We start from the raw sequence: 13303 nt of genomic DNA on the forward strand, positions 1-13303 counted from the left end.
AACAGTAATGCGGGAGGGAGAGCTGATATTAGGGGATGTCTGACTCACCAGTGCGCTCTCCGTCACGGGTGAGCCTGCCCTTTTGGCGTCTGAGGGCAGTTAGCGAGATAATGACCTCCCTGGCCACAGTAGATACAGAGCCGCTGGTTGAAACGTCGCTGCCGCTCGCTAGGGTGGAGACGGGTCCGACCCAACTGCATGGGCTCCGAAGGGTGAGAGGAGGACGTGGAGGGAGCAGCGGAGTGGCCGGAGGATCCGCCACTGGCTGAAGGGGGAGCGAGGGAAGCTGGCTCGTGAACATGAGAGAGGCGAGTCTGGGCTTTCTCTCTCTGTCTTTCTCTCAAGCGGTTATCTATGCGTATGGCGAGGGAGATTAATGACTCTAAGGAATCGGGTTCATCTCTGGAAGCTAATTCGTCCTTTAACTCACTGGAAAGACTCCGTAAGAAAACACCTCGTAGCTCTAACTCCCCCCACCCGCTCTCTGAAGCTGCGATACGGAAGTCAATAGAGTAATCTGCCACTGATCTCGCTCCCTGCGCCAAGGAGAATAGGCGTTTAGCAGTTTCCTGCCCCTGTCGTGAATGATCAAAAATACGACTAAGTTCCCTCGAGAAACTGTCGAAAGACGAGAGAATGGGGGAGTGCTGTTCCCATAACGCTGTAGCCCACTGCGCTGCCCTGCCCCGTAACAAATTAACTGTATAAGCTATCTTAGCTCTATCAGAAGGATAACTAAGGGGTTGTTGATCAAATACTAGTGAACAGCGCAAGATAAACCCCCCAGCATTACCAACTTCACCTGAAAAGGGTTCGGGGGCCGGCACATACGGCTCACGCTGAGAGACAGACAGAGAGGTAGATTGGGCTGCAGCGGTTGCCGGTGGGGGTGGCGCTGGTGTGGGACTTGGGGAGGAAGGAGAGCCACGGGTGTCCGTGCGGCTGAGGTAAGCGGTGAGGTCACGGACTTGGACGCTGAGACCTTGTACTGCCTCCATTACTCCCCGCAGCATGTCCTCGTGCTGGCCGAGACGTAGTCCTTGATGGGCGAGCGCCGCTCGAAAGGGGTCCGAATCCGCTGGGTCCATGTTTGGCCAGAGTATTCTGTGACGGCGGGTGCAGAGAGAGAGACCCAGGAGCGGAAACGGAGAAGGTTAACAAAAGTTTTATTTTCACTAGAAAGGCAATAACTCAAACAGTCGCTGGCAGCGTGAGGTCCAAACAAACACAAACTCAGAGAGGTCCAGAGGGTGCTGGGCAGTGTGGGCATGGGAGGCACTGGAACGAAAAGAGAAGAGACAAACGATTACTCCTCTGTGACGGCGGGTGCAGAGAGAGAGACCCAGGAGCGGAAACGGAGAAGGTTAACAAAAGTTTTATTTTCACTAGAAAGGCAATAACTCAAACAGTCGCTGGCAGCGTGAGGTCCAAACAAACACAAACTCAGAGAGGTCCAGAGGGTGCTGGGCTGTGTGGGCATGGGAGGCACTGGAACGAAAAGAGAAGAGACAAACGATTACTCCAAAAAGGTTTAACGAGATATCAACAAGTACTTTACCACAAGAGACTTGAGACCAACTGATACCACGGTACGTGGAAGTATACTCTGGCGTCGAGGAGCGTCTCCGCAGAGGTTAAATAGGCGTCCTAATTTCAGGAAGTGAACTCAGGTGTGCCCAATCACTCCTCGACGCATCGGGGGGGGAAGGGAGCCTCAGGAAAACAAAACGTAAAGTTACAGCCAACACAACAGAACACAGGAAGTGGACCTTCAAATTAACAGCACAGACAATACCAACCACCACACATAGTACCCTATTACCCCAGTAGAACACTGCGTTCCCCATGGACAGTAATTGAACCTACATCTCCTGCTGTGGCCCTGCTTGACATCCACTGCGATCTCTATTAATATTAGTTATACTATCATTATTATTAGAACCATAGTGTTGTATTATGTAAATATACTATCTGTTACTAATATGTACATATATCACATACATAAATATATCACATGTATATACTATGCAATATATACTGTACTTCAAGAGCTGTCATTATTACTGTGATTCTCTTTCTCTTCACATGAGTGAGTGAGCATGGAAGTGAGTGTAAGATGTTGTGAGTGATTTTCTACCTTTACTCTTTTTATTTCTGTCGAGAGGTGTTATTTGTATGTGTTAGTTTGCGGCTGTAGGTTTCAGTATTAGTTGGTGGTGGGGTTGGCCGTTGGGCACTATGCCCGTTGTCAGAAGTGAGGTGGAGCTGGAGAAGCTGACATGCCGACATGCGGTAAAGTTGTCGGCTGTTCGGTGGAGGAGGCCAGCTGTGCTGTTGGAGAGGTTGTGGGCTTTGAAAGTGAAATCTGCTGCCATCATCATCTTTCTGAATGAGGTGGCGAAGGAGGAGAAATTGGTTGAAACTGATATTGTGATTCATGAAACTTTCTCCCCCGTCCTCCTGCTGGTGAAACCAGCAAAAAAAGATCAACGTACCGTTTCAAACGTACCCCAGTTCATAAAAAACGAGGAGCTGGTGAAAGATGTTGCATGTTGTGTGCCACAGGAGACAGGTGTTAATGGTTCCAAAAGACAGCTCGAAAGACCTGAATCTGACTTTCAGTTTTAGGGTAGAAGGTTTCAATTATATTGTTGTCGCTACCTTAGAAACGATGAAATGTTTCGGTTGCGATGTGGAGGGACATTTGGTTTGGTTTTTCCCCGAGGCCGCAGAGCTTCTCTGTTCAAACTGATGGAAATTAAAAAGTTAGATGTGGTTTTTGTACAGGAGACTCACAGCAACACTGAGAATGAAAGGGAGTGAAGAAAAGAGTGGCCTAAACCACAAGCTGTCCAACAGTGGTGCAGCCGGGCTGCTTTTTTCAATGGGCTTTAGTCCCTTAGTTTCTTTCTTTCCCTCTCTAATTGTTTTGTTTTGGACGTCCCTGGCTCATTGGGTATTGATGCTGGTCTTCTTTCCATAGACCGGGAAAAGGCTTTTGACCGGGTCGAACACCAGTGTCTATGGCAGACGCTGAGTGCTTTAGATCTGTGTGGATTATCAACAATCTGCTCAAACAGTGGAAACACCGTCTGACAGGACATGAGTGGACTCTGCTGAAGGACTACGGTGAAGGTGTAACTGTGCCTCACAATGATTATCCATTTCCTTGTTTAGGTTTTTGGCCCAGTTTTGATAAATGTGTTGGTTCTTTTTTAGTTGGAAAAAAAACTTTGGAAGAGATAAAGGGTAAAGACTTGTACAAGATGATGGTCAAATGTCAAAATAATGTCAAATAAAAGCAAAGCAGGGTCGGGTTGACTCGCCTTGGCGATGTCATCTGTTCCTGGAAGATGATGTCAAATCTGCTTGGAGGCTTTTATGCAAGCCTCCATTAACAATGAAGGTAGCTGACTTACAGTGGAGTTTTACATGAGATAGTAGAAGTCAGTGATAAAAGTTCTTTTTGTCCTCACAGAGAAACTGTGTTCTACTGTTACTTGGAGTGTTTTCGCCTCATTCCACTGGTCAGTTTAACAGGTTGGTTTAGGACCCAAGCACACAGTGAGCAGAGGACACACGCAGTTCAGTATCTTCAATGGAGTCCAGAGTCTTTTGAAATGTTTGGTGAAGCAAACACCAAACAATGGCAGGCAGAGCAAAATCCAGGGAGTACAAGGCAAAACCCTTCAGAGACAGAAAGCTGAGGTATCTACAGGGGAGCAGGAGAACAGACGTGGTCAGTGCCAAGCAGGTTCAGCAACGGGAGATCAGTCCAATAGGTAATGCTGGAGAGTCTTGCATGGAGGCGAAGAACAATCTGGCACTGAGTGAGTATAGGAGAGCAGCTTAAGTACTGGAAATGAAGATCAGGTGAGGATCAGGTGAGCCGACAGGTGGGCGTGGCTGTCATCCAAACAAAACTTCAATCTCGGCTTTAAATACAGAAAATCTGAAAAACATAAATGTCAACTGATGAACTTTATCTTGGGACAATCAAAGATTCTGATTTATGTCAGTTGGAAGAGGAAAACTAAGGATTCAGTAGACGTTGATGTAAAGTTACTGTTTACCAGGATGGTGACAGCCAGAATAATGGTTGATTTTAATTATTACAAAGAAATGAAAGATGTTGATCAGTTCAGCATGAAATGGACTCACGGTGATGTTTTGTGCTCTGTGAAAGAAAACCAAGTTTTCTTCTCTGAGGAGCTGATGTGATTTATTTATTTATGTAGTCTGAGTATTTATTCATTTATTTGTTTTCGTAAATGGACTGTTAAAAGGCTGATGGAATGAAGTAACTTTTAAAAATTAAATCTCCCTCCCTCAATAAGTATTGATAAAGCATAGAAAACGAATATTTTACATATGTTTTTCTAATGGCATGTATAGGTGTTTGCCAAAAAAGGCCATGTATTTTGTTTATGTAGCTAAATATGTATTTATATTCAGGAAATCCATATTTAATGCTGTTGTGTAATGTGTATATTGAGAAGGAACATGGTGGAAATGCCATTACAGCAGGATCAGAGAACAAATTTGAAAATGAAGGAAGTTTTGCTGTTGTCACATCAGGTATCACAAGTAATACTCTCACGACAACGCGGATCGCTTATCTTGATTGCCACTTTCTGTCACAAAGCCAGAGTCAAATTCTGTGGATGGACATTTTCTATTTGTGGCCGGTAAAAAAGCACCCTGTCGGTGATAACTAAACCCTGAAACACTTCCTCGGGAGGAGGTTAGAGCTGTCTGTTTGGTCTGGGTGTTAGCTGTGAAGGAGGAGAGTGATTATTCCACCATCACTTCCACAGAAGTGTTGCAGCAACTTCATACAGGACACAGTGGATTGTGTGATGTGAAATGAAAGAAACAGTGCGAAGCTACTTTTGGTGTCCCCAGGAACATGGTTAGTGGTTCACCTAATCTCAGACTTTGGGGCTTGTCCACCTTCCCCATGGACCTGCAGCACAACGTCCTCACGCACACTGCACTTGTGTCTTGGTCTTCCAGAGATGCTGAGAAAAAAGTCAGGTCATTAAACCTGCACACACTGTCTTTATTAAACTACTTTATTTTCAGTTTTTTATATGCAACATATAGAAACATACACAAACATGCCAATATACTAACAGTATACAGACATAACAAACAAGAGGGTAAAAGTACTCATCACCCCGCAAAAAAAAAAAAAAAAAAAAAGGTCAGTGTGTAAACTCAATAAAAATTATTACATTAATTGTTTGGTGCAAGAAATATAATCTAAATATGGCTGCCAAATTTTCAAAAAGGTGGTATATTGTTTTCTGACACAATATGTGATTTTTTCCAGGGGAATGCAACTATTCATCTCCAAAGACCACCTGTCTATGAAGAGAGGGGAATCAGATTTCCATGATACCGCAATGCACTTCTTGGCCACGCATAGAGCAATTTCCACAAATTTAAGTTGTGCATTGTTTAGAGAACTGCGAATACCCGTCAAGTTCCCCAACAAACACAGTCCAGGGTCTACTGGAACATTAACTCCTATGATCCTGGTCAAAGTGGAGCAAATATCATGCCAAAAAGGCCTCACTTTCGCACAAAGCCAGGTACAGTGTAGAAAGGAACCAACTTCAGTACCACACCTGAAACACGTGTCTGGCAGGCTAGGTTTAAATGAGTGTAATTTTTCTGGGGTAAGGTATAATTGATGCAAAATATTATAGTTAATCAATCTATACCGGGCATTGATAATAGTTGACAAGCTGCCTTGGCATAAATCCGTCCAAAACTGTTCATCAATTGTAACATTAAGATCTGACTCCCATCTTCTTCTAGACTTATGCAAACCTGGTCTTGGGCCCTCATCCAACAACAGGCGATACATTTTAGAAATAAATTTGTGTGTGTTCCCCTCATAAAGAAATCTCTCAACATCATTCATGACAGGTAGAGTCATTTCAGGACCCAAATTAGCTCTCAGAAAGGATCTTAGTTGGAGATTTCCTCTTTAAATGTTCAAATGACATGAAAAGTCCTGTATCGAAGCAGTCCTCCAAGTGTTGGATTCCTTTATGATGCCATGTATCCAGGATCTTATTGTCCAGAGTCATAGGAATAAGATCATTCTGTTTTAAAGGTGTTTTAGGTGACAGTCCCACCTTCAATCCGAGAGCTTTGTGAACCTCATACCAAATTTTAATCAGATGCCTCAGTATAGGGTTGTCCGTCTTGTTGTTTACAGTTCCAGAATTATGCTTATAAATGAAGTCACTCTGGGTCTTTTCTTTCAGGGGGTACAGTCCGATTTGTGTCCAGGAGGGGGCGTCACTACTCTCAAACAAAGATGAGATGAACCTCATTTGAGCTGCCAAGTAGTAGTTTTTGAAACTTGGTAGCCGAAGTCCTCCTGAACCATAGTCCCATGTTAACTTTCCCATGGATACCCGGGGTATTTTACAATTCCATAAAAATTGTCTGACACACCTATTGAGAGTTTTAAAAAAGGATTGAGGTAATGGAATGGGTAGGGATTGAAACAGATATTGCAGTCTTGGTTGTACATTCATTTTAATACAATTGACCCTGCCAATTAAGGTGAGAGGCAAACCCATCCACCTACGTAAATCCTCTTCAATCTTAGTGAGCAGTGGGATGTAATTCAATTTATATAGATTTTTGAGGTTGTTGTCGACAAATATCCCGAGATATTTTATACCAGTGGAATAATTTCACTTTTTTCCAAATTCACCTTATAACCTGAAATACTACCATAAGTATTTAATATAGTTTGTAATTTGGAAAGAGAATTATCAGGCTCTTTTAGGTACAAAATAACATCATCTGCCAGGAGATTAATTTTATGAACTGTCTGGCCCACCTGAAAGCCCTTCACATCAGGATCTTGTCTAATTGCTTCAGCTAAGGGCTCAATTGCCAAGACAAAAAGTGCTGGGGACAGAGGGCATCCCTGTCGACTCGATCTGCTTAAACTTTAAGCCTTAAAGGAAATATAGATGACATCTGTCCATTGGTGCTGATTTTTGCCTGGGGTTTATTATAAAGAGTTTGAACCCAATTAATAAATACTGGGCCAAATCCAAACCTGGCCAACACTTTGAATAAATATGGCCATTCTAACCTATCGAAGGCTTTTTCAGCATCTAGAGACACAGCTATACTGGGTTCCGTTTCAGATTTTGTTAAGTGTATAATATTAAAGAGCCTGCATAAGTTATTAGCTGATGAACGCTTTGAAATAAAGCCGCACTGGTCTGGATTAATTAATTGTGGCAGGTATTGGCCAAGTCTGTTAGCCAGGGCCTTGGAAATCAATTTATAGTCTGTATTCAACAATGAAATTGGCCGATATGAAGAACATTTCAGTGGATCTCTATTTTTTTTGTAAATTACAGTAATTATGGCTGTAGAGAATGATTCAGGAAGTGTTCGCCTCTTAGAAGCTAGGTTAATAACATTCATGAGAAGAGGGATGAGTAAATCCTTAAATTCTCTGTTAAATTCTGGAGGAAAACCATCTTCTCCTGGTGATTTGTTCGCTTGCAGTGAACCTAGAGCTTTTTCAATTTCTTTTTGTGTAAAGGGCAGATCAAGACTATTTTGGTCTTCCAGGCCAAGTTTGGGCAGTTCAATCCTGGACAAGAATTCATCAATATCACTCAGATTTTCTGGTGGTTCTGATGTGTATAAATTTGTGTAAAACTGTTTGAATGCGTCATTGATTTCTGTTGGGTTATATGATACAGAGCCTGTTTCGGTTTGAATTGAGTTAATAGTCCTAGAGCTTTCTTCTTTTCTTAGTTGCCAAGCCAGAATTTTATGCGCTTTCTCTCCCAATTCATAGTATCTTTGTTTGCTTCTCAGAATGTTTTTACCTGCACACACTGTCTGTCATCAATCTAGCCAAACTTTACAGACATCAAGCTCAGCTGCTAGGCTAAGTGGATGTAACTTGATATGCGCAACTTCAAGCTGTTCTCCCTGTTTGCCGGAGGGTGCAGGTGAAAGTGCATCTTTGACTTTTATTTGTGGTAAATCTTGCAGGCATCACAAAAAATATGCCATTGTCAATACCGTAGACTATGGTGACTTTACCAAGAGGAACACACCACAGAGGAAGTACATTCAAACTGAAGACTCTCCTTGATGACTGACAGATTACATTTTCATGTTGTCCATTTTAGTGTGTGATGACCTATAAATGTACATGCAGTGGGGGCACTGTTTCCCTTATTGCAAGTGAGTATTATCCACAGCAGGTCAAGTCTGTGATGAAACATCAAACCATGTTTTCATTTTCAATTATTCATTATTAGAAAATATCATTTTTATTTTGGCTTGCACAAATGGAAAATTAGACTACATTGTTCATATTCCATTTTCCAAATATACAAATTTGAATTAATATTTGAATATTGTCGACTTTTGTGCAGGTTATGTTAGGATCAGCAGCTTGCCTCCCCTTTTCCTTGTATTTCTGTGTGTGGGTGTGTCAGGCAAGTCACACCAACAGGATTGGCTCCACCTGCCCACACCTCCGCCGTCACCTGAGCACACCTGAGACACATCAGCCACTTTATCCACCTGCTCTCCAGTATTTAAACCCCAGCTTTGCACCAAGTATTTGTTGAATAATTGTGTGCATGTTAGTCATATTTAAACAGCAAGTTTCCTGCATTTCAACATTTTCCAGTGAAATGCTGAAGTTTTTAGTTTTGCTTGAACAATAAAGCTAACACACATGTACCATGCTATGTTTTATTGACCAATACATGTTACAGTCAGACCAAACATGGCACGATCAGCACACATCAAACACTGGTAGGACGGTGGCTGCTGAAACATTGTGACTTACTGCCATCTAGTGGTTAGGATTGGACAATGAGAGCAGCTGGACTGAATGATGTATGATCACAACGAGCAACTTATAAAAGTGAAAATGAACTTGCCTTTCTATCAATACACTTTAAACAATTCTGTTATTGACTATTTCAGGAATTCAAAATCTCTATCTTATTTTAATTGTGAATGTGACCATACATTTATTGGCTGATATCGGTTATCTGAGTCAGTGTTAAATGTTGGAAAGTGGATACATACATTTAATCAAGTACTGTACAATATGCAGGAATCCTGTTTTAATACTTGGTAAGACCTTTTTGATACATTTTAAGACCTCATCACCACTTTGAGTTCAAATCAGTTGCATCAGCAATACACACTAGTTACAGTTGGTACGCACTGATTGTAAGACAACTAAACAGTCTTAGTTTGTGATAACTTACTGGAACACAGAGCAGTAAATGGGAAAATAATGGATGTCATAGACTGGTTTTGAGTTATGTGAATCACCTTTTGAGAGCATAGGCTGTGTAAAACAATGGACGTAGTCTCCGTCGCGTCACCCATAGGTTTCTGAAGAGCAATTGTGAAGCTCAGTGAAAGAGGCACCAAACTAGTGACTAATCCAAAAATAGACAAGGAGGTGGAGCTGAGGGGGGCTGACAGAGGCCTGGTTGCTGAAACCTCTGTCACTTATAATTATGCATAACTGTAAACTGTAGACTGTAAACATGTTTATTTCTGCTGTACAGTTTGGCATTTAAATATGGTCATCTACAGGGATGGGCTTTCTTTTGAAGCCAGCCTCAAGTGGACATTTGAGGAAGTGCAGATTTGGCTTCATTTTTCAGTCCCAGAGTTTGCCGCTTGTACGACAGTTTTGCAGGGTATTTTTGGTTTGTTTGTTTTAATAATTGTTCTATACCAAAACTGTCCTAACCCTCCATGAGAACTATTTTTCCACTTTGAAAAATGTCACACCACCAGAAAGCTCATTGAATTGAACTAGTTTTTGAGAACAGCCTGACCAAGTTTAGGCCAGTTTACAGAGGACACTCCTGGAAATGCTGCAGCATTCCTAGGTCCAACCTGATCCACTGAAGAGTAGTGAGTAGACCACAAGTATATTGGTCATATTGGTTTAGGGAAAGCTGTTTTCCTGAATTGTCCTCCAGCTTTTCGATGGTTAAAAAATTGGGACTTCTTGAATGAATATTTGCCAATCCTGAGTAATTGATACAATATGTGAGAGAGGAATAAAATGTCCCGTGAACTGCACACTTGGAGTCTTGCTTGTTTGATGTTGGTGGTGCTGTCCGTGGTGCTGATGCAGCTGACACAATGTTCCTGTTCAGTGACTTTGTTTAAAAGTGGGGTGAGGCTACATGGCTTTAGCATACTTCTTATATGCTAAAGTGAACCTATGTAATTCTTACAAATAATAGTGCAAAAAAATATTTAATTGTTGCTGAATTGATTTATCAGCTTGTATTTATTAAGACCCTGTGGACACCTGATGCACCTTAGCACAATTCTGAGGCATTTCCATTTTATGCTGCTTTATACTTTAGCTCCACATTTCAGAGGAAATTGTTGCACTTTTTACTCCACTACAGATATAGTTACAGGTTACTTTTAACGTAAAGATTTACATAAGCTCATTTATTTTATTAAATACAGAGCTTTGTTAAAGATTATAACAGTGGTTCTTTACCAGTGTAACATGTGACCCCTCACAGAACAGCAGTGTGAATTTGGAGCCCCCGTCACATTTCAGATTATGTAAGCAGTTCCACCAAATAGATGCTGAATAGGCATTATTAGACTAAAAAACAGGATACTTCTGATCTAATGCCTATATGATTATTACACAAACTACAGGCTGTTGCCACATATTGTCAAAGTGATGAAGATGTTATCTTAATTTCCTCGTGTTTTCTTAAGCTGCAGTGCACTGGCCACCATAGTCATCACTTTTCCTAACATCACATTCAGTGTTGGTTTGGAACCACCAAACGTATAAGAGTTGTCAGTCAGAGAGAGACAATTCAAGACACAACCAACACACTTGAAGACCAAAATTAAATTTTTACTTTAGAATATTACATGAAATGTTCAGTTATTTTATGTCTTATCTCCTATGTATGACTCTGTCCTTCTCCTTATCTCTTCCCTTTACCAGTAAATTAACTGCTAAATTGTAGTTGATCTTGTAATGGCGATTGCTTAAAAAAAAGGCCTGTAATAATACTCTGTTCACTCAGATTTGTTTTTCTTGATTAATATACAAATACTAATATACAAAGTGTAGTAATATACCTGTATGTAACTGTTGTTTTTTTTCCCTTTCATGCGAAACTATTATATTTCAAAATATATATTTTTATTATATTTACTTTTCCTTGGTAAATACGATGTGTTTCCATTCAATAAAGATGTTTTGAATCAAATAATTTAAGATAAAAGAGAGAACTGTATTCTTTCATTGTTTACTATGTACAGTATATTATTCAGAATTCTTGGGTATAGAAGCCTGATTCCAAAAAAGTTGGGTTGCTGTATAAAACAGAAATAAAACAGATGGGATGACTTGCTAATCCTTTCTGACATACATACAGCACACAATATATTTAATGCTTGACCTCATCAGCTCCACTGATTTTTGTAAATATCTGCTTATTCTGAATTTGATGCAGCAACACTTTCGAAGAAGTTGGGACAGGAGCAACTAAAGACTGGGAAAGTTGTGGAGCGCTCCAAAAACACCTGGTGGTGTTGATTGGTAACAGGTGATAGTGTCATGATTGGGTATAAAGGAGCATCCTGGAAAGGCTCAGTGGTTCACAGCGAGGATAGAGTGAGGTTCACCACTTTGAGAACACATGGCCGTATGTAGGATGTTACTATGTGGGCTCAGGAACACATCGTGAAACTGAAATAATTGCATTTTGTTTCTATTTACTTTTACAAAGCGTCCCAACTTTTTGGAATTGGGGTAGCTAGTTTGTGATTATGAGACCGTATGAGATTTTAAGACACTGTATAAAAACATTAGTGTAGAAACATAAGCCTCTTTATTGATCCTCTGTCATCTCATCTGCTTGCACTGCAGTCAAGCCAAGTATATACTACTACTCTATTTCATAGTAGTCATGGAAATACATCCTCTGCATCCAGTCTTCTTCACTTTAGTTTAGCGTGTACTGGGCTGGACAGGTTAGATCGACAATGATCCAGGAACAGAACAGGGGAGGGAGTAAAAAAAATTACTGATGTAAAATTATACAATATTGCATCCAGTGTTAACAGACTTTTCAACAAACATTACCTTTGTGAATCCTGATTCTACCTTTTAATTCTCGTTAAATGTCATATGAAAACTTTTTTTCCAAAATTGTGACAATGTTGTTTATTTATTCTGCGTATCTTGAGGAAGAAGGAAGGAAAGAAACAAAAATTGTAAATACAGCTTGTATTTATGAATACAGAGTTTGGCTGCCCCCTTTGTTGTTTTTCCTGCATCATGTTATGTATTATGTTATCTGTCTTTTTCTGTTCGCAGGAAGTTCACACACACACACGTGCACACATACTCACACAAATCATGATAAAAACAATGAGACACAAAAAATGATCTGACATTAAAGTTTTGTAATTAGAAAACACTTGACGTTTTTGAATAATTACATAAAAAGATCACTGATTTCAAGTCCACTGCTTCTTAAAAAAAAACAAAAAACAGAGTGCCAAAACCAAAATGAAAAAGAATAAAATCAGTTTACAGTGTGGTTTGTCAAAGCCTGGGGATTGATTGAGAAGCACAACTATAAGGACTACATTTACACATTCACATGGACATGGAACCCTCATCGGCTGGAGGGAGTTAAAGTCAATTCTTATGTGAGCAAAGTAGCCTACATGACAACAACACAGGCAACATACAGTAGGCTGTTAGTAGACAAGATGATGAGTTTTTGTAGACAGAAAAACACAGGAGACCCTGACAGCATTCCTTTTTCACACAGTGAATGCAAATAACAAGTGCTGAAATATTCTCAATAAATTATTTGCATGAATAAGGTCAAAGGTAAATAAACTACAAGAGTTGTTAGGCAAAGCTGCTTTGGCACATTTGCAAACTTACAGTACTGTGATAATTAGGTCAAAATAACAGTTCTGAGTTGTCATACTCCACGTCATGCCAATTGAGTATTGCCCAGGGCAGCTCCAACTCACAAGCTACTTCCCAAAATATCCCTTTTAAAGGCACAGTTACAACCAGCATTAAAAACAGTGATATTTTGCGGCAAGGTCACTTCATTCCGATGGTGTGGCCTGATCAGTGGAGTTGCTCACAGGGAAAAGTCAGTCTGTGCAAATGTTATGTGGCGTGTTAGCTTTGACCAACAGTTTGCCCTCGAAACAATGTTGATGGAGATCTGCAGAGTCTAAA

Source organism: Chelmon rostratus, chromosome 10 (genome assembly GCF_017976325.1).
Source record: "Chelmon rostratus isolate fCheRos1 chromosome 10, fCheRos1.pri, whole genome shotgun sequence".
Lineage (NCBI taxonomy): Eukaryota > Metazoa > Chordata > Actinopteri > Chaetodontiformes > Chaetodontidae > Chelmon > Chelmon rostratus.